Source organism: Octopus sinensis, unplaced genomic scaffold, assembly GCF_006345805.1.
Source record: "Octopus sinensis unplaced genomic scaffold, ASM634580v1 Contig10782, whole genome shotgun sequence".
Classification (NCBI taxonomy): domain Eukaryota; kingdom Metazoa; phylum Mollusca; class Cephalopoda; order Octopoda; family Octopodidae; genus Octopus; species Octopus sinensis.
Window position 1 is genome coordinate 78,503 of NW_021832222.1, and position 22,178 is coordinate 100,680.

At 35.0% G+C, this 22,178-nt stretch overlaps 1 pseudogene; it reads left to right on the forward strand.

Moving 5' to 3' along the window:
- Positions 1-12,899: 12,899 nt before the first annotated feature.
- On the forward strand, positions 12,900-21,281 carry LOC115228521 (annotated as a pseudogene).
- Positions 21,282-22,178: the final 897 nt, after the last annotated feature.

The following is a 22,178-nucleotide window of genomic DNA, read 5'->3' on the forward strand; positions in this document are numbered from 1 at the left end:
GCCTTTGAATAAATAAATCAAATCTAACCTCCGGATATTCTTCCATTTTATAATTTTCTTGTTCATTTTTAGTGTTATTTTTAACTCTAATTAAAATTAAAAATTGAATAATTGAGAACTCGTTTTTGTATTTTCTATTTTTAATATTTTCTGTAACAAATATGGATGAATTGACACTTTTCTAAAAATAATTTTTCAAAATATTAGAAAAAAAACGTGGACAGAAGGATTTGTAGTTTTACGAATCGATTTTGATGATTTTGGAACAACGCTGTTGCTTCGTGACATTGCTATACTATGGAAACAATAATTTTAGAAATCTGTTTAATTCAAAAACTAACAATTAAATAAGATAATAAGTCACAAATTTATTCGAATGTTAAAATATTGAAATTTTATACCATTTAATGATAATTAAATCTAATGTTTTTTTCAGATATTCCGTAATAATCATATTATAATATGTCACATGCCCTGTTCGTTACCATGCCCGCTCGTTACCATTGCTCTAAATTTTTAAAATTTCAATTTAAAATATTTAAATGATTGAAATATATTTACTTATTAATTTAAAAATTAATAATATTATGGATTTTTATTTTTTCAATGCTTAACCATTATCATTAAAAAACAATAAATTAAGCATGCTGTTTTATCTCATGGTTATGGTTAGGGTATAGGTTAGGGTTAGGGTATAGGTTAGGGTTTGGGTGAAGGTTAGGGTTTGGGTGAAGGTTAGGGTTTGGGTGAAGGTTAGGGTTTGGGTGAAGGTTAGGGTTTGGGTGAAGGTTAGGGTTTGGGTGAAGGTTAGGGTTTGGGTGAAGGTTAGGGTTTGGGTGAAGGTTAGGGAATTGGTTGGGTTTAGGGTTTGAAAAAATTTTTCGTTTTAAACTTCAGATCTATATATGATTTTAAACTAAAAAACTGGATAAAGTTTGAGTTTTTTATAAGAGATCTACAGATGATTTTAAACCTTTATCTTTTTACATTTCAAAAAATGTTTTAAATAACACTAACAACTGGTTAGAGTTAATTATAAAACTATCAAATTATGTGCCTTTAAAGCGTTTCACACAATTCACATTTTTAAAATATGTTTTAATGTGCTTATCAGTCAAAATGGTTTGTTGTATAAAAATATTATTTTAATTTATTTGTTTTAAAGCATCTTTTAGTATATCATTAAATTGTACTCTAATTAACCTAATATATAGGTTGAATTTTATGTCGTTGTGATTGATTATTAATTTTTCTAAAAAATTGAAAAATCATTAATCAATTATTTCTCAGAAATAATTCGGAGGTAACGAGTGGGGCATAGTAATCCCTGAGGCATGTGACATAATAGAACTGACTACATGATGCCATTTCTGAGTAAATCGCAGACATAAAATTAATTGTAAGTCAATAATTATGATATCTGATTAGCGTCAGATTACTCTATGTTTTTAAGAGAAAAGTTTCTTTTAATACGATACATCTGCCATTTAAAGCAAAAATGCAGTGAATAAAACTGAACAATTATTTTCTCAACGCCTCCCACTATACCCAAAAAGTCGATCTTTAAGAATTTCATTTACTATCTCTAAACTATTTTCTGAAATATCTATTTGAAACTTTGCAGGATGTTCTTAATGATTTTAAAATAATTGTCTACTGTTGGTTTATTAACGAGGTGAGGAAATACCGGTCTTTCTTTTTTCGAAGAGACTACGCTGTTGGTAAAACCAATTTATATTGAGAAATAGATCGAAACTTAAAAAAGTTGATAGATAACTCAAAAATACATCCTCTTTAGGTATGGTAAACCTTTTTATTTATATCGGCACAAAACTACAGCATAAGAATCTTACTATGCTTAATTGCGATAAATATTCTTTCGAAATTTTGTGACAAAAGTTTAAATTATGATAGTGATCTGGCTTTTACTTAAATCAAAAATCTAAAGACAATATTTTTTAGTAAAATACGTAACTAAAAACTCTTTATTTTTAAATTTGGTTGGATTTGGTTGAAATGTTTACAAATATTTTTATTGTACTAATAATTGAAAATTGATCAACTCAAAGGTTGGGTAATCATTAATGGAGTATTTTTTAAAGATAAAAATTGCTAAAAACCAAAAAAGTGAAGGTACATAAAAGCTTTAATGGATAATTTAGAAACAGAATAATAGTTCAAAATAATAAAAATGTCAAGAAAAACATTTATTAGATATTTAACTACAAATAAATATTAAAATCAAAATCAAGTATTTCCATTTCATCAAAGACAAGAGGACATTGTTTAATTGAAATAAACTTAATTGCAGTACATCCTCGAAGCGGCCCCAAATCAGAAATATTTTTTATTTCTAAAAAAATAATGATAAATCAAATACGGTTTTTATCAAGATTCAATTCTTCGAGATAGACAGAATCCTCCAATCCACAACAATTCATAATATTGTTAGAAGAAACATCAAGAATACGAAGATATCGCAATACATTGAAATGACAAAGAGAACAAAGGCCAACATTAGAAAGACACAGCTCGTAGATTCCAGCAAAGCACAAATATGCAGTTGAATCCGCAGGAAGTCCTCTGAAAACCACGTCAGTATTATCGATCCCACCATAATTTTTGACCACGCAAAACACTCTGCAATAAATTTATCCGCTAAATATATTTTTATTCCACAAAACCTGGATGAAGATATCGCTCATGGTTTCTATTACTTTCACGAAGTTTTGCAAATATTGTTTTGATTTCAGTGTTATTATCAACATTGGAAATTGCTTGCAAAATCCAGGCTAAATGAAACTGCGCATCTAACACCCTAAATTCAGTTTTTAATACTACTGCAATCCGGTTCAAATAACAGAAGCTGTCTTAAAGAGTCAAGTTGTCTAGAAATTGCGTGTTTGACTCGGATTGGACAGCGAATAACTTTCCTGTAGTAACAAAAAGGGGCAGTAAACCTATTCCAAGGATGCCAGTCCTCGACACGAACAGTCCAATTTAACGAAGAATCAACAAAAAGACATTTCCCACGGAAAAATAATTTTATTTTAGACACTTCACTTTCCAAAATTTCCATCGACAGTTTCGCAATCTAAAAATTTCTAACTCTCAGATACCCATAAATCTCCATATATAGAGTTACTAGGTAGTGCATATAACTCAGTGATATCCACAGAAACCTCAGTCCCGTCTTCATAGAAGAAAGAGGCACTAAGAGTCTCTTTCAGTTCAGAAATCTGAATATAAATCAAAAAGTGACCTCGACTAGTTTATCAAGAAAGAACACGATTTCTTGTCTGTTCTTATCAAAAGTGAATCCCATCAGTCTGGGGACATTCAAAATGCAATCTTCGCTCATCATCAGCCACCGATAGTAAATCCAGGCAGTCTCGTCATAAGGATCAGTGTAATATGCGTTTTCTATCAATTGGAATTCTAAAATAAACTTTTAAATAAAACCAGTCTCCAATAACTCTTCATTTGGCTGTTTTATACGGGAAGTCAAAAGTATAGAACGGTAATGCCAAGATGAATAATTCGAAAAGTTAGAATTTATCAAATCAAGAGTGAAATCTAATTCTTGATCCAAAGGCAATTTTAGCAAATCGACAATTCTTCTACGATAGTTCCAACAGTGGACTAAAATGGGATATAAATAGTCATACAGTTCTGACCATCAACGTCTAATAATTGCCTACACAAGCTGAGTTCTTCTTTTAAAGAGACAAATTCAGGGTATGTCTGTATAAGCCATAATCTGTGATGCCAAACGCAGTAGCATTTTGGATGGCTCATTAGACATCTTTTTATTAAGGAAAGTTCATTTTTGACAAGCTGTGAGTCAGATCTAGGTCTTAAAAATCAGTCTTTACTCCATTTTTAAAAAAATTTTGCGACGAATACCCCACAATGTATATATGTCTTGAAATATATTTAAAACACGTGAAGTAAGTTCGAGTAATTTGTCATTATTTTCATCCTCGTTAACCTGACAGTTAAAAGTATAAAACAAACAAGTGAAAATATATTTTCCATCACATCCTGAAATTTTTTGACTTTTACTTTTTCATGTTCACGGCGACTGGGGTCGATGGAATCTGTGCGAGGTCTTCCGTGCTATAAAATTAATTTACACATGTGAACTACACCATTATTTGGTTATCCTATAAAATATTTTTTAATAATTAACAATGAAAAATAATTTAGTTAAATAAAAATATTCCACAATTTTTCAACATTCTTAAAATCCATGAATAAACATTTCAGTCATGTCTCGTAAATTAAATTATTTTTATTAACCGTCTTAATATTGGGTTTACCAACATAAACGGTTATTCACTCTCAATCTCATGTCATACAAACTGCCAATCACAATCGACCAAACGCGCAAGGGTCCTGCCTCAGTCCACTTTTCTACAATTTGGTAATGAGCAGTTTCCCTTTGCCCCCCCTCCGACATCCGAACAACTTTGCTTTCATATGAAGTTCTCGTCCTAGACACCTCAAAAAACGCAGACTTCAGAAAGAAGGCTTGCCAAATACATTGAGGTGATAAAGGAGTGGTGTGCCAGTAAGCGGCTCTCGTTAGCAATGGACAAATCCACTTACCTGCGAATCAGCACAAAAAAGTCACCAGATCAGAGTCCCGGCCTCCTAGCTGAAATTATACACTACCTGGAGCTTACAATTGACGCTAATCCGGGTTACTGTCTGCATGCCAAGAAAAAAAGAGCAAAAGCCATCGCAGCTCTCCGCCTCTTAAGAAGCATGCATATGGACCCAAAGACTTTCCTTTTCGTGTTCCACGCAACCATCCTACCCAGCTTGCTGTACTCGATAAAAGCGTGGTTCTACTCGAAAGATTTTGGGAAAATTAACAGGAAATGCGAAAAAAATTCGGCCCTATGCACTAAAGCTAGCTTACAGACTTGACCTACGAGGCCCGGTCCGAAGCAAGTTCCCGGAGAAATTGAGAAATCTATCCGGGCTTTCCCGAGACGATCTCAAGTGACCGACCTATTTATCAATCGGGACCGGTAACCGCCTAGCTTGTCTCCGGACAGCGAATAGACGTTTCCTCAGAAGAGTTCGACTGTAGCCGTCTCGTTGTATCAGACGTCAAAATTTCTGTCACTGTCTCTGTTTTTGCAATACAATGGATTACTTACTCAAAAATGCTTATGAAAGAAGATTAGATATCATCCGGTTTCTGTGGTCAATTTTAATAATAGTGTGAATACAATCAATTTAGAAAAAACTTGAGTTGATCACCTTTCTGTCGAGATGAGGAGATGCCTACTTCAAATTATTTTTTATTATGTGTTCAATAAATAAAAATAATCCATTTGATTGCTTTTGTTTTAAATTTCACAAAAATGGGAGAGCAGCTATAAACCGTATATGTTTTGCTTTGTAAAAATTGTAAATTTTAAACAGCCAAAGTCATCAGTTTGCGGTGTGGTTTTTGTGGTCACTTTTGAAAATAATGTGGATACAATCAATTTAGAAAAAAAACTTGGCTTAATTGCACAATAAAAATAAAACTTGTCGGGTTGGATTGCAGAGATGGAAAAAGCCCATGTGGCATGACTACATTTCTATTCAATCACGGAAAATGTTTCATCATGGGACGCGATATGCTCTACACATTCTCAGCACATAATCTAATCTCGACAGTTTTGAGCCCGGCTCGGGGGCAATACACGCGGAACTTGCACAAAAATACCCGTCCCTGACCAAAAACCACACATTTGCACTAATAGCCGTTAAGACATTTGGGGTCATCGGTCCGGAATCGTTTTCTCTTCTTCGTCGGCTGGCAACGAAGATTGCAAGAGAAAATTAAAATTCCAACGAGACTCGTCATTTTTTCAACGAGTTTCAGCCCATCTTATGCGCCGGCAGCCTAAAATAATTGTTCTGTCTTTCCTTTCAAAATTTAGTTCACTTTTAATAGTTTTCCAAGTCATTAATTTTAATGAGATGATTTCAATAAGAAAAAAGATTTCCGAAAATTGGACAAAATGCTTATGTTTAAGTGCTGCGGAAATCAATTTATCTTCAAATCCTGACGTGTCCAATGGCAATAAATTTGATTTTTAAACAATAAATCATAAATATTGATATGATTAAGTGGGTCAAAATATTTAAAAATCGTATATTATGACAATTATGTATAGAACGGTCAGATTATTAACATTTATTTTTTCATTAAAATTAATAAAAATTGAAGAATAAACGATTTATTAACACAAAAAATAAAATTGGCCGTAAAGAAAATTAGGAATCCCTTGAAAAGGGACTTTTTTGATATACTTCTGCAAAATCTTCGGCGTTTTTTTTCAATGTAGTAAAATAATTATTATATTGTTGAAGCAATTTCCTTGCCTTCAATAAATTATCATTCAGTTCTTCATTTTCGAGTGTGATTCTTTTACTTTGTTTAGTTAATTCCTTTAAGAACTAAATCCGATTAAAGAAAACCTTATTTTCTTTTAGGAGAACTTCAATTCGTTCAGTCAACGACTCAATTTCTGATGTGTGTTTCTATCTATTTTCTCAAAATAAAAAAGTACCGTTTTAATCGAGTGCAATTCCATTTTGTATTTTGAAAGTTCCTCTTCCGTCTCTTTTTTTTGTAAAGCATACTCACCAATCTGCTTATATTATAAAAGTGACCACCTGAGTTTGATACTGTTCGAATTCCCTGGCTAATTTTTGAGATTCTCTGGTAAAATTTAAGATTGTAGAATTTTCAGAAGTGTTTGGTTTGGTTAATGTTGAATAAGGACTAATATTATGCTAATGAACTGACCTAAATGAATCTTTTGAAACATCTGTTCTTGACGCTGCCACCATAGGCTCTTTTAAAAGTGTTTTGTAAAACTAAAAAAGTTAGATTATTTTATTTACTCGGTCAGCAGAATGATCAGATGAAAAACCAAGACCGAACTTAGTTCCGTGAATTAGGTCTGGCCACTGAAAAAATTTTGCAGAGGTTCTGTTGAGTTTGGAATACCCGGGAATCACACTGCTCAACAACTTGAAGATTAAATAATAGTTTTCACACGCTTGTTGAATCTGAGAAGATTAGTCGTATTCCATTAGAATCAGAACATATTTCAATATTCACAGCTTTTTTATCAAAAAGTGGAACCCATTTGTTATGAGTTTCCTCATCAATTTGGAATAAATGCCCACAAATATCACTCATTTACTTAGCCGTTTAAATTGCGGTGATATATTCGATTTATTAAAGCTATCAATTGACGCCGCCAAATAACCGCATAGTCGCAATAAAGAAAGAATTCAAATTTATTGATCGACATCATTAATTAATAGTCGTTGTCTTAAATGGGCTATTTCGATTAATCCAGCATTTTCAGCGTTGAATCGATCTCGATGGAGTGAGACTAAAAGTTGGAGATATTAAAGATTACAGCTGTTCAATAATTTTTCAATTGAAATTTCCTCGTTGTTCCACTTTGTTTCAGTGCTTAGGATAACCTGAGGAGGTTCTTCGGATTCCCGACTAAATGATTATAGGGACTTTAAATACATTTGTTCTTCCTTTTCTATTCGATTTTTTTCCTTTTTCTTTAAAATTATTTATCAAAAGAACAGTACATTATAATCGATGACTGCCTGTGGATTTCTGACAAAAGTCGGATATTTTCCAATTGGGAGAGGACTAAATGAGGCAAATGCTGTGCGTGGGTGAATGTCTGATGGGGTAATATCGTTTATTTTGTAAGCTTCTGATAATACACGTTCAACATTAAGGGGGTTGAGTTTTCGGAAATAGTTCTATACATATAACAAATCATCCTCTACCAAGAAATCTTCTTGAGAGTATATATTTAGAAGGGCTCGACGACTGCATGTGCAATATGAAACCACGCAAAATAGTAAGAAATATGGATCATGGCTGACCAAGTGATCAAAGAATTGAAGCCACTGGTCGCTAGGAAAAACTTCGGTAAAAAATGACTTGAGCAAAGACCATGCATATATCTATTTTTGGTATATATTTGTTAACTTCCGTTGTAACGTTATTCCAAACTAAATGCTGGATGAGTTCTTTGTCGTAGAACATAAGAATGTTTTCAATCATTACTAGCACGTTTAGTGGTGGTCCGGGCATGAAATCAAACCAACATGAACACCAATTAACTAAATTGACTTGTGATAATTACCGAGAACTGTAGCGACCGCTTCAAAGCAGGTCATATGGTTGTTTTGGAAAACAGTTACAAATGGAAAAGCAATCTGAGCAGTAAACCCCGATTCAGCGGCAATGGGAGACCAATATGACAAAGCAGACATAACTCTAGAAATAGAGAGGAGTAATATTTACTTTTTAAACACACGTAAAAGCTTTCTGTTCTTTATAGGAAAGTCTTTCTCTACGTTTCTATAAGTTGGGTGAACTCCTTTTTCAGTCAGTTGTGAATAGTTTGAATAGTTTTCTGGAAGAGAAAGAAGTTTCCTCCATATAAAGAGTCTGTATTTGTTTGGGAATACATTATAGGCTTTGAGTAGGAGTCTTAATTCAGAGCGGCTAACTTTCTCACCCGAGTTGTGGACAATTTTGGGCTTTTTTACGCGTTTTAATGCAATTCCTTGTGTGGGAACGAAACTTAACAACTTTAAATATTAATAATTAAAGAAATACTTTTTTTATTTTTGAAATTGTGTTTTTCCAACTGAAAATCAGTGCCGAACCGTTTTCAGAAATAACGCTGCATAACTGACTGTTGCCAGTTAAAGAGTTTGACTCTAGATTGACTCCAAAAAAGTTTTTTGTTTCAGTTATTTCAAAATTTTCTGCATTTAATATACTTAGTTCATCTCCTGCTTTCCAGATAAGCAAAATCTAATCGAAATAGCTTATCATTTAGTTACTTGAGAAGTGATTCCATTTAGTTTAAATTCTAAAAAGTGAATATCGATAATTGCGTTTGAAGTATTTGAATAAGTATACATCAATTCATATGATTTTAGAGAAAATAAATAAACTATTGCCGATCTGCCAGATATAGCCAACATCTGTGAATTTCTGAAGATAGGTTTATTTATGATTTTACTTTGATATTGTGAAATGTTTGTAACCTGTTTCTAATATATTTTCTGTGGGTAAACTAAACAGTTTCCTGCCATCTCTGGCTCCCAAACCATAAATAGAATTGTCACGATAAACAACGAGAAGAACATAACTATCGGCAGTGAAAAGAATCTGAAATGATATAATAATTCGAATACTTCGGCTAAACCAATATCATTCTCGATCGAAAGTTTTCTTGAATTAGATAAATTGGTCAAATCCAAAATGCAAGCTGAATCGATGGAGGTGGTGACAGCAAACAATCCAGAAACGTGGATTTGAATAGAAATAACAGCTGTTTTGTGGCTTTTAAAAGAAGCAATTTCTTGTTCAGTTAGAGTGTTTATTATTTTTAGACTTTTATCTACACAACCAACTATAATTAGATTTTTTTCAATGTTCAGTGCGCTGCATTTGCTTGTAAGTTTGGTTATATGTCGGTAACTAGATTGTGAATATTTAAATATGTCGAACCTGTTGCCAGAAATATCAAATATGTATAAATTTTCCCCAGAATCAACTCCTACGAGCGTATTAGAAAGCCGGTCAAACGCAATTTTGCGAAATAAATAATGTTTTCTGGTTTTATTTCCATTTGAAATAATTTCTACCAAACAGCTAATCACTGCTAGGATGTTATATACTTGTATTTTGTTGAGGGATGAGGTTTACTGTCCCATATCTTTCCTTTTTATTTTTTCCTACGTTACACAGTCGAATCATAATAAATGTCGCTAAGCAATTTACTTTTAATTATAAATAAGAATTTTTATGTTTTAAAAAACAGCAAAGGCAATTTCTATAATGAAATTGAATTCAAATATATGAAAAATCCTAGAAATATAACAAATGGATTTCGAGAATATTGAATTATATAAAATTTAGTATTTCGGTAGTATTAGAGATCCAGGGAGTTATGTGACGAACTCAACCAAGTAAAAAATCATTCTCTTTAAAATAAGAATAAAAAAATCTTCATTTATTTAAAAATATTATACAAAATAAATTGTAGTTAGCTGTGGTGTCCTTCTGTTTGACAATGCATGACCTATATTTTTCAAATCAGATCCAGGAAATAATAAAAGACATCAAAATTAAAGAAATATTAAATCAATACCACGAAATACTTAATGATGAATCCAAATCAAAAATCATCGAACCTCTTTTTGAATCAATAATCAAACAGCACGGTCAACTACCATTCCGTGAAAAACACGGATTTTGTAGCCAAATTTTCAACAACGGAGAACTTTTTTTTATTTGCAAGTAACTATAATATTGACTTATCTCAGTGACTGTGCGAATGACCCCACATGTGTGTGGTGCTACGAATGTTTTGTTAAGAGTGAACATATAAATCATCGTTATCAAGTTTTATTTATATTTTTATCAAGTTTTGTGTGAGTGGAGGATCAGGTTCGTGTGATTGCGGTGACGTGGAAGCATGGAAACAATTCCCAACTTGTTCTTTACATTCTTCCTCCCAGTGTGATTTCCCAGTTATTGAACTTTAAATATTAATAGGAGTCTTCTCCCATCATTTCAACTCTCGGTCAAGTTTTTTTGGATATTTTGAGGACTACTGCCATCAGTATCTTCAATGTTCCACTCTTTTTTGAGTCACTTTCTCCTTTTTTGAGAGAAATTCTTCTCCCTGAAGACTACGTCCTTTGTTTACTGAATGATGAACTTCACAATTTTTCTGAAGTGCTTTACGGTTGAGTTGATTTGTATAGGCATGTGAATCCATAATGACTGGAATTCACTGCAATTCACGCCAAGCGGATCACATTGCTTTGAATGTAGACAAGCGAGTTATCTACGACTATGACTTGTAGGGACGAGATGTACTTTTTCAAGGAATAGAGTCAACATGTTTAAAGATTGGGCAGACTATCACAGTATTGGCCTGGTTTGATTGTTTTAGACACATTCACGGAATTTAAACGGGTCTATGCGGACTGAGGTCATCCATGGAGTCGTTTTTATGTTCCAGGAAATAGCTCTTGCAACACTAATTCATTTTCTGGAATATTTGGAGAAATATGGTGATTTGTGGATGATTAAACCACGTAGGCTATTTGGAGCAATTTTGTCAGAGTTTGGTCCTCAGAAATGACACAATCGAATATTTTATTCGTCCACTGTTAGAACAGAACACCCGACTGTGGACAGACGCCAGAACTACATTTCATAAAATATTATTTCTGGCTATCAGACTCAACACTCCCAACAAATTGGAGTTTGCTCGCCTATACACTCAGGTTACGTAATAATTATGAGAGTTCTAGTTATATCCAAAGATTTTCAAATGGTACATACTTGAAGAAGGGGAGGAGGAGAATTCGATTATCCACGAGACTGTCCAGTTCTATACAGTCCCCTCCGTTGTCAAAACTCTCATTGTGGAGACTGATTTGTTGCAAATTCTATTCCGAACTGCAATCGAGAATGTCCGTTCTTTGACATTCAGTATATATTACATATTTTACCACTATAGATAATTATATAAGGAATCCTCCCCGTTTTTATATAGTTCCCGACATTGAGTTGGACGTCGAGTCCTATAACGAATTTCCACTCAAAACGAACAGAATTTTATATTCAATCAAGCCAATCAAGTTGTTGTGCATAAAATTAGTCCGAGTTATGTTCTTGGAGTATTGAATGACAAAAATAACTTTGGAGATGTCTTTAAGAGAAAAATATTGAATGCCTTCGAAGAATTTCTCGACTTGGCCACAATTTTTCAGGTTTGTTTGATTGGGAGACATTTCAGCACATCAACGCGGTGAAGAAAAGCACGAGGGAACATGTCATTCGAGAACACTCGTGGAGAGAGGCCTTCATTATGAATTTCAATCTTTACGGGATGTTTGATCGCTTTTTAACCATTCTGCAAAATAATGTGTGTATTGATTCTGATTCCAAGACTGAAACTCTGATTGATGCTTTCTCCATACTTAAAACACGACTGGGGACGTATTTGACCAATCAGCCGTTCTTCCGTCGGAGTATGGTGACTGAATATTGTAAAATGAACTTTTGTTATAATAGTTGCTGGAAATCACGTGCATGTCTTGGATTATACAAACAGTAATGATGATTTGTCGTTCCATACTTCTCTTACTAATATGCTTCCCGTCTTTGTGCTTAGCCTTCAGGCGATTGACCGAACCGTCCACATTTTTGGGGAATGTGAAGTTTGTTATTTCCGGGAGTTGTAGAATGCACGAATGTTGACTCCAATGTTGGCGATGGAGCCATCACTTCAGTCAATTCTTCTGTATTTGGAAACCATGGCTGGCCTGTGGAAAATGAACGGACTGTCAATGACTTATCAAGTTAGTTGGACTACATAAACATAGGCCCAACACTACTACGCACATCCTCTGTCTCGGAATATGGGCAATTTGGACATTTTGATGTTACAACTCTGTGCTTCGTCAATTCCGTCCGACGATTTCCTCAGAATCTTGCTTGTCAAGTTCAAAGTGGCACGTTTTTTGAGGTTTTTGTAAAATTAATGGCAGTCCTAATCAAACTGACTTTCATGAGACATCTTCTTCGGGGGACCAACAGAGGGTGGAGTACGCCTCCAATTTTATGCAGATTATAATCAGAGTGATATGTATATTTATGTCTAATTGTCGAGTGGAGAGATATGTCATTGGATTGGCAGAAGTGACCGAAAATGACGTAATGAAATATGAACTGATCAATGCCCTTGCCGCCAATATATCCAAATACAGTCAGATCTTTGACCGCTTTCAGGTTTAGTTGTTCCGTTTTTATGTCACAGACTGCAAAGAACATGAAAGAACATGATTTGGAAGATGTTCTTCACCAAGTGGCCAATGTGTGGTAATTTCTCATTTTTGACTGTTTTCAGTACGAAGGAGAAGCAGCAGCAGTACTACGAACTCAAAGACGAGTGCTGGGAGATGTACAACCCACATTGTTACAATTTGAATTCGATGGAGAGAAGCATTGTAGACACTTTTTTTGTATCACTAGGCTCATGACCGATGTCTGAAAATTGCTAAAAGCATAGGAACTACATTTGGTAATGTCACTGTATTTATCAATAGGGTCCTTTTTCCCAGCAAGGGTGCCTAAATTTGTGGGATATTTTAAAAACGTTTCTGGGATTCTGACAAGCAATGTGTTGATTACAATGTTAGAACAGGAATTATCACTATTGGGGACATCCATTGCCTCTGAATCACTCTTAGAATCTGTATATAGTCGATTATCTCACAGTAGTTGTTATACCTTGTTGGCATTAGTCTGATTGACAAACAGTGTTCTCCGAATGTGTCTTTTTTGACATCCATTCTCAGTCCAGTCGGGCATTATTTCGAAAGTTTCCACGAAGAAGTGTCGGGGCTTTATTCTTATATTATGAATGTTGTGTGCTCGTCTAATGCCTAGGAATTAAAGAGAATAACAGGGGCTGACACATCCAGTTGTATTAATACTAAAAAGTCGAACATTGATAACAAAAATCGAAACAAAAAACGGAAAATTGATAAATTAAGAGAACGGGAAATGGATTTGATGAAGAATCGGCGGAAAAAGGCGATTGAACTCATGAAGGAAATGCTTGTGGAAGGGTTCTCTCTCATTTCTGACATTAGCAGAGAAGGGGAGGTCGAGGCAGAGGAGATCACGGCAGAATATACGGGGGATGAGCGAATTTGCGTGCTCTGCAAAAACATTTGTCAGCCAACCATATTATCGACCGAAAGATATATAGTCATGCCAGTGTTTATACAAAAGTTACTTTTTACTGATACTGACTCGTCAGATCGACAGTCCTCCATCAGCGTCCGGGGGATACTTCGAATGAAAATAGGGATTATATGCCTTGGGATTTACCCATGGGAGTATTTGTCTCCACGTGCGGACATGTACTCCACGTGGACTGTTTCAAACTTTATCAAAATTTGAACGAAAACTCACATGTGGACAATCTATACTACATTTGCCCACTCTGCAGTCGTCCTGGACTTGCCACAATTCCAATACTGCCCTCCTTTGTTTCAACACCCTCGTTGGGGTATTATAGTGGTGAGGGATTGTAGATTCCACTACAACGTGGAATTGGAGTTTTCCGATTGGTTGGCTAATCTGGTCAAGTCGATGAGGTCATCCCTCAGACAATACTTTGATGACGCGAAAGACCCTGAAGGTGGTGGCATAATGTGTATTTGAAGCATTGTTTGATATATTTGACCCATGTCCTATCACCACAGCCACTAAGCAAATGGCCAAGAGTGTAAGTCGTAATTTCCAGACATTTTACAACTACGTCGCCAGTGCAGCCGGGGCCACCATATCAACTGAGATTGTGGAGAATATTAAAAGTTTTTTCCACAGTGTTACTCGGGTTGATTAAATATATTGAATCTTGTAGTTATTTGCCGATTCAGACGAGTCTCTCTTTATTATTCCTTCATACAGCTGGGAAACGATAGCCTATACCATCCGTTCATTCGGTAGTGGAAATTGTTTAATCAGCAGAGAATTTGATGACATTTGATGGAAACTCATTGGCGAACAGTGCGGAGTTGTACTGGAGGGACTATGACTGTATCAGTGTCACCATGAAGGCACACAGTGCTCTCCTCACTGTTATTCCAGAAGAACTCGTTGAGAAATATTCTGTCAAATTCCTTGCATGTATTTATTCTAGTTATTCACAGTTTTGTTGGCACATGGGGATTTTACTGAACACAAGACGACATCAATACTGGATGTGGATGCATTTCATTTCCTAGTGAGTGTGGCCTTGTCTGTCTCCGCCGTGTCGTCCTTTGATGTTAATCTTACCAATCATGTTTTCCAATTTATTTACATATTCCACTTGATTCAACTGTTCCTCACTAGCCGTAATTGGTTTGTAATAACTTTAAGGCCCTGTGGAAATTAGTGAAGGTGATTTATCAGATGAGACCTGTTTTCATCAAATTATGGGAGTTATTGGGTCTTCGTTGGGGTTAGTGGCCACTTTCATGCTAGTCTCACATATAAACGATCTTTCGACGTGCAAAAGTTTGAGGAATATTTGAGTGAGGCATCCTTCAGTTTTGTGAGGTGTTCTATCATATTCTTCACGTTACTTGGAGATAAACCTCCTTCGTCCTTCAAATCTGGTTTATTGTCGACTAATAATCTAAGCCAATTTGTTTACGACTGTGGACATGATGAATTACTGTCTGGGTTCGTCCTATGTCTCAATTATGGACTTTCTGGAATCTTGTCTCTCTACTGTACTCAGACTGACTAGAAGGTGGTGTTTGTTTTTCATATTTCCAGTTGGTGTCGCCCACATATTTTGGCTCAGCAGATGCCTTATCTGTCATGTCCACGATATCCCTTATCTATTCGTACATTGGTCCCTTTGCAGCATTCATTTGCTGATCTATACCACACTTGCTACCAGAAAAGGTTTGATAGAGTTGACTAATAGTTTGATGTCTTCATGATGATTCATTTAACTCGAAAAGGGTGTATTTGCCCGGAATATGTTTGACATGTGGGGAGTACACTTGTCTCTCCTGCAATCAGGCATCCACTTCGTTGGCAAATCACTCGTCCGGTTGCTTTTGCTATGATTATCTCATAATATTTGAGTTGGTGTATATTTGGTTATGTCGTATAGTGTTCAAAACTGTGTCATCATTCTTGTTGGAAACGCAAAACGGAACTTTGTTGAACACTCTTTATATTTGGATAAGTATGGGGAAGATGATATTGGATTATTGTACTTTTATTATTATATATTTCAGGCACAGAAATGTTCTCACCTTTTCTACTTACCTTCATATTAAATTCACTCGTTTTTGGTTAAGTCATTCAATTGTTACAGATTTTGCTCATTGGAAATCTAATCGAATAACCTAAATTCTTATTTTTCATTCAAATTTTCTTAAAATTTTCAACTCCATATGTACTAGATTAGCAAGGCAGTATCTTAAATTAACGATTTTTTTGATTTTAAGCAATATTTTTAAAAATTATATACACGAATATATTTTAATCTGTGTTTATGTACGATATCGAGCCCATGAACTATGTTTTTCGTTCAAATATCAAAGTCTCAAACGTCAGAAAACTAACGATTTTTTATATACCAAAAGAACGAATCATGACAGCATTGTTTTCTACTAGCAAGCTGATTTAACGTATGAAAGGGTAAAACAAGGAACTTAAAAAGAGCCAAAGAATTAATTAATTTTTTTAATTTCATAAATAGAATTCAAAATTATAAGAATCTGTACTAATACATTTTAAAATTATTAAAGTATTTTACCTTTGGTGGTGCATGCGATTCAAACTTACTGGTTATGTTATGTATTATAATAATATATCAAAAATTGGATCCATCAAATGGTAAAAATTCCAAAAATTAATACAAGCTTAGAAACCAGTACATTGTATAAATTTTTCCATACCCACCTCGAGTTTTCTCTTTAAGTAAACCTCTAATAGTCGAATAAAACGAGTTAGACAAGGAGACATAGTCTCATTCAACGTGTCCACACATAAAAATGTTTTATATGCCTCAAATATTCGAGTAGAAAGAACATCAGAAAGTTTCAATACACCGGTAATTTTTTATTTGATTTTTAGACACAAAAAGAGTCAAATTTGTACTACAATTCAACACATCCTTCAAAAGTAGTAAAAAACAATATTTATAATTAAGAAAGTAATTTTGGACAAATGTAATTACTTGAATGAATATAAATCTGATGAACTGTTTTTACTTACAAAATTTTATTTTTAGTAAAGAAGACTTGGATTGTCAAACACGTGATTTTTTTGGAGCAGGTTTGTGGGAAAATGAAAGAGTTGTTCTTGTTAAAGTTCAGTTTTACTTTATTAATATATTAATAGAGACATAGATCTACAAAAGATGACGATTTACTATGAATTTAATCTTAAATCATATTTTTAGTAAAATATTTGTTTTTTCGTTTTTAATTAGCTAACAAAAATGTGAATAAATTAATCATACAGGTTGTTGCATCCTGCTAATGATAAATGAGACTGCGACAAAGCAAAGGTCGTTTTGGGCCTGTCAAAAAGAATTATTCTCATTTTATTTGCAAAATTACTTTATTTGACATGTTTTAACAAAATTACTTTATTTGCGATGAGCTTGGTTGTATTTTTTTATCTTGAGTAAAGATGTTGTACTTGTTCTTTTGTATTAGATCTGTCGTATTCAGTATTAGGGTTACTGGATTTGGAGCTTATTGGTCTTTTGAGCTCGGATATGAAAATTATTTAGATAGTTTGATAAAATTTTTTGGAGATTTTTCGACATAATAATTTCGATTTTCCCATCAGGAACGCGAAAGACACGACAAGTAACAACATTTCGTGATCCCGACATGCGCGAGGAGACTCCTCACGAGACACTCCAATACATTTGTCTTCCTTTCGCATTTTGTTAGACGTTGTCCACGTGTGGAGAAAAGCACATGTGCGCATCAAACGTAACTCCTAGGATTTTCTGAGTCCGACAAAAACGGAATTTCGTGATTGTCGAGGTTAAGAACCACTGACTTCTTCCCAAGTCTTTTGTCTAAGGTGAAGAGGGAGATGCTGACTTTTCTTGGCAAGTTGATTCAACCAAGTTCATCGAAAATAATAATATCAAAATATTATTTTCGTTAACTGGTAGAGGCAGGTCAGCAGTAAAAAGGTTGAACAGAGCGGGGTGATAGCGGGTAACTTTGCGGAACTCCGTTTATTGGAGGAGTGATCTTGAATTTGATTGTCCAGTGAAAACACGGCCTCTCCGACCACTGAGAAAGTTTGATATCCACAGTTTAAGTTTGGCTGGGATTTTTGCTATAAATATCTTCTGAATAAGAATTTTTCTCGACACTGAATCGAAGCTTTTTTTAGGTCAATAGTACAGAGAACGGTCTTTTGGTGAGTGTGCTTTTGTGAGAATCCTTGCTAAATAAAGCTAGTCAAACTGGATAAGTGTGTCAGAGTGGATCTTCCTTCTCAGGCTTGTCAGGGAGATAGCCCTTGATCTTCCAGAGAACAAGTTTTTCCAGGACCTTCACATGGAGTGATTATGGCAACTGGTCTGTAGAAGCTCAATTCCTTTTTCGGTTTTCCCGATTTGAGGAATGAGTGTAGATGGGTCATTTTCTACAGAGAAAGAATACGGTTTGTGTTGATAGAATGATTGTAAATTTTGGAAATTGCAGCAATATTATGGTTTCCGATGTTCTTTAAAAGAATCATTGGGATTTCATTAGGTCCGCTTGAGAGTGTTGACTTGATTGACTTTAATACATTCAACACATCTTTAATTGGTTTCTGCCTTTTTGTTTTTTTCGAGATTGACAGACCTTTGGTAGTCGTTGTGCAAATTTTTACGTAGAACTTTGTTGAGATTTTTTCGTTGTGGTCATCCTCCGAGGGCTTATTCTCAGCACAGGCCGTTTCCCGGTGGCCTTCCAAATTGATAGAGTCTAACTGTTTCTGTTTGTAGAGAAAAACACCCGGGACCATTGGACATAGAGCTCCTTGCTTCTTATTTGCTCGTTCAAGGCCTTCAATCGGATCATGATCTTAAAGTTGATTTGACATGTTTTTTGAGTTGGGTTTTTTTAGGCGTGCTTTGCCAACTCTTCTCGAGAATGTTTTGTGATGTTTTAGAACAGACATAGAATGAGCGACCGAGATAGAACTGTTGACATAAACAATTATTTTGTCCAGAGGATTGTAATTGTCTACAAAAAATTCTGAAAGTATTATCAGTAAGCTTTTGGTAAATAATCAAATCCGTGTGTTTGTAATTGATTAAACATTCTTTTGGGGAACAGTTCTTCTTAATTCTCTAATAATAGGATTGTGGTCACTGCTGGAATTATACGATAAAGACCAGGATGTTATTGTAGACAGGGCGGGAGAGCAGAAGGTGATGTTGCCTTATCAGTTGCCCTGTATGGGGTTCTCGAATTTTTTGTACGGTCATTCAGGACCGTAAGGGAACCGATTTGCGAAAGTAGTTGCTTCCCGCTTGAGTCCGACGTTTATCTAGCAAACCAAAGGGGGTGCTTAGCATTCATATCTCCTCCAATGATCACGTCTTTTAGAGGAATGTGTAGGTACAATATAGGACTTTGGACAGGAGCTGGGCGATATTCAGATCAGCAAGCAAAGAACGGAGTTCCCTCTGACATTGTTAATGTTTAGTTGGAGTATTGTTATTTGTTATTTGCGATATTCTGAGGATTTCAATCTGGCCATCGATGGAAAGTTCCCCGATGTGTAGCCGACAAGCCGAAAAGGGGAAATTGTTTAAAAGCATAATTAATATATTTGTATTATTTTTAAAAATTAAATAATTAGAATTAAATTAATATTAAAAACAGCGTGAATATTCATAAAATCCATAGGAATTAACATGGTTGTTTGTGTGCACATTTTTACTAAATAACATATTAAAATAAAATTAAAATAATCTAATTTTAACTAGCAAGCCCCTATTTTAATACTGAAAGAAGGCACTGATGAGACACATGGGAACTCCCAAGTAATAACAAACATCAATGCCTGTCAAAAACTTGCTCAATCAGTTCGGACCACCCTCGGCCCATTAGGAATGGACAAGCTCATAGTCAATGCAAGTGGTAATAATTTATGCTAATTTAACCTAATAGGCGACACAATCATATCAAATGACGGTGCCACTATTCTTGACAGTCTCAATGTCTCTCATCCAGCAGCAAAATTGCTTGTAAGCATCGCCAAGGCTCAGGATGATGAGGTCTTACTTAATATTCTATAATAGATTGGAGACGGAACCACAACTGTGGTCTTACTGGGAGCAGAGATAGCCGCAAAGTTGACAGGACATGTTGAAAATGGAGTTCATACCAGAAATATTATTTCTGCTTTAAGAAAAGCTTCCCGACTTTCACTACAACTTGTAAATGAGCTCAAAGTTGATGTATTTGGGGGGAACAGGAATGGAAACGACGAAATGTATATTTTTTGTTCATTTTTGTAGTCTACAAAGACGTGTGTATGAAAATTGTGCCAAGACATCTCTGAGTTCCAAAATAATATCTTCTAACAAGGATTTCTTTGCCAAAATGACTGTCGATGCTATTTTGACGAGTTTTGTGGACCCAAAGATCGTAAATGGGGGTCCGAGGGTGTGTAAGATGGCACAAAGGTCAGTCAAGGAGATGATTGGGATCAAAAAGATTCCTGGTGGGGCCTTGGAGGTTATTTTTTGAATGTTGGGATTGATAGGACTCGTGTTTGATAAAGGGGGTTGCCTTCAAAAAGACATTTAGTTATGCTGGGTTTGAAATGCTTCCAAAGAAACAGAAAAATCCAAAAATTGCTCTTTTGAATATCGAATTGGAGTTAAAAGCTGAAAGAGAAAACGCGGAAATGCGACTGACATCGACAGATGTTGAAATATATGATTACTATCAATAGGAATATCAAAGAGTAGTGGAAGCAGAGTGGAGAATATTATATGACAAGTTGGAACAGATCTACAATTCGGGTGCGACTGTAATTTTGTCAAAGCTGCCGATTGGAGACGTTGCTGTCCAATATTTTGTCGATTCGTTTGAAATTTGTGGATTTATATTTTTAGTGGAATTTTTGTTGCCGGACGTGTGCCTGAAGATGATTTGAATCGGACGATGTATGCCTGTGGGGGTTCGATCCAGACTACGTCGACTTCTCTGTGTGACGCGGATCTCGGTCATTGTGAGTTATTTGAAGAGATTCAGATTGGTTCCGAAAGGTATTTCTGTTTGTGTGTTTCAGATATAATATATTCACTGGGTGTCCAAAAGCAAGGTCCTGTACAATCTTAATTCGTGGAGGCACTGAGCAGTTTATGGAGGAGACGAGTCGATCTCTTCATGATGCACTGATGGTGGTGAAGAGGTCTTTGGTGGCCGATTCCGTGGTGGCTGGTGGAGGTGCTATTGAAATGGAGTTGAGTCGTCGTCTTCGTCAATATGCACTCTCAGTAGCTGGAAAAGAACAGATTATTATGTTTTCGATCGCAAAGGCGTTTGAAGTAATTCCTCAGCAGTTATGTGAAAATGCGGGATTCAACTCCGTTGCTTTGATGAGTGAACTTCGGCAAAAGCACGCTTCTGGTTAGTGTCCCTATGTCGATCTGTGAAGGTATGACATGGGCTGGGGTCGATATTGAGAATGAGGGGATATGTGATTTGATGGACAAGTCTGTTTTTGAATTGGCCTCCATGAAGATCAACGCTTTCACGTCTGCATTTGAATTTGCTGTAAGTCTTCTTAACGTGGATGGGACTGTTAAAAATCCAAAGGTTTCGAGGGAGCTGCCTAACGAAAAGCGCCCATTTTAATAATTTGATTACTCTTTTTTCCTTTCGATACAATTTTTCTTGAGTTTATTATTTCAAAAATTATCTAGTTTATCCAAACTATGTTTTATTGAGTTTGATTTGATCAAAGTTAATGTTTTAAAACGTGTTTATTTAGTTTTCCTTTTCTAATGTATTGGACTCCGGATTGTAGTTGTCCCCCATTTTCAAGTTGCGAAATAGCATTGGAACTTTTTTTTGGTGATGCATAAATTTAATCTTGAAATATAGGGAAATTAATACTGATAGCTTTTTAATGTCCTCATATATATTTTCTACGTCGCCCTGCGCTTCTTTTTTCTTTGATGAATACTCAAATCTGTATTATCAGAATATCGCAGTACTTGTAGTAGTAAAAGTAATCTTTTATTCTCTGGTACACAAACTCTGCAGTGTATGACGAGCGAAAGATTATTTTGATGCTCTGATCATGCTTTTCTGTGCACGAATCGGTTTTGTTAAGAATCACTGTAAGTACATTGTCCTGTAATGAAAATTTTGGCAATATCCTCCACGTCATTCGGCGAATACGAATATATTTGCTATATAGAACGATTCCGCAGAACCCAACACCAATTGTAACATCAGTATAAGACTTGATTTTCTGGTTTTTAAGTTTAAAATATAAATACTTTAATCGGAAATTGTTCATATCC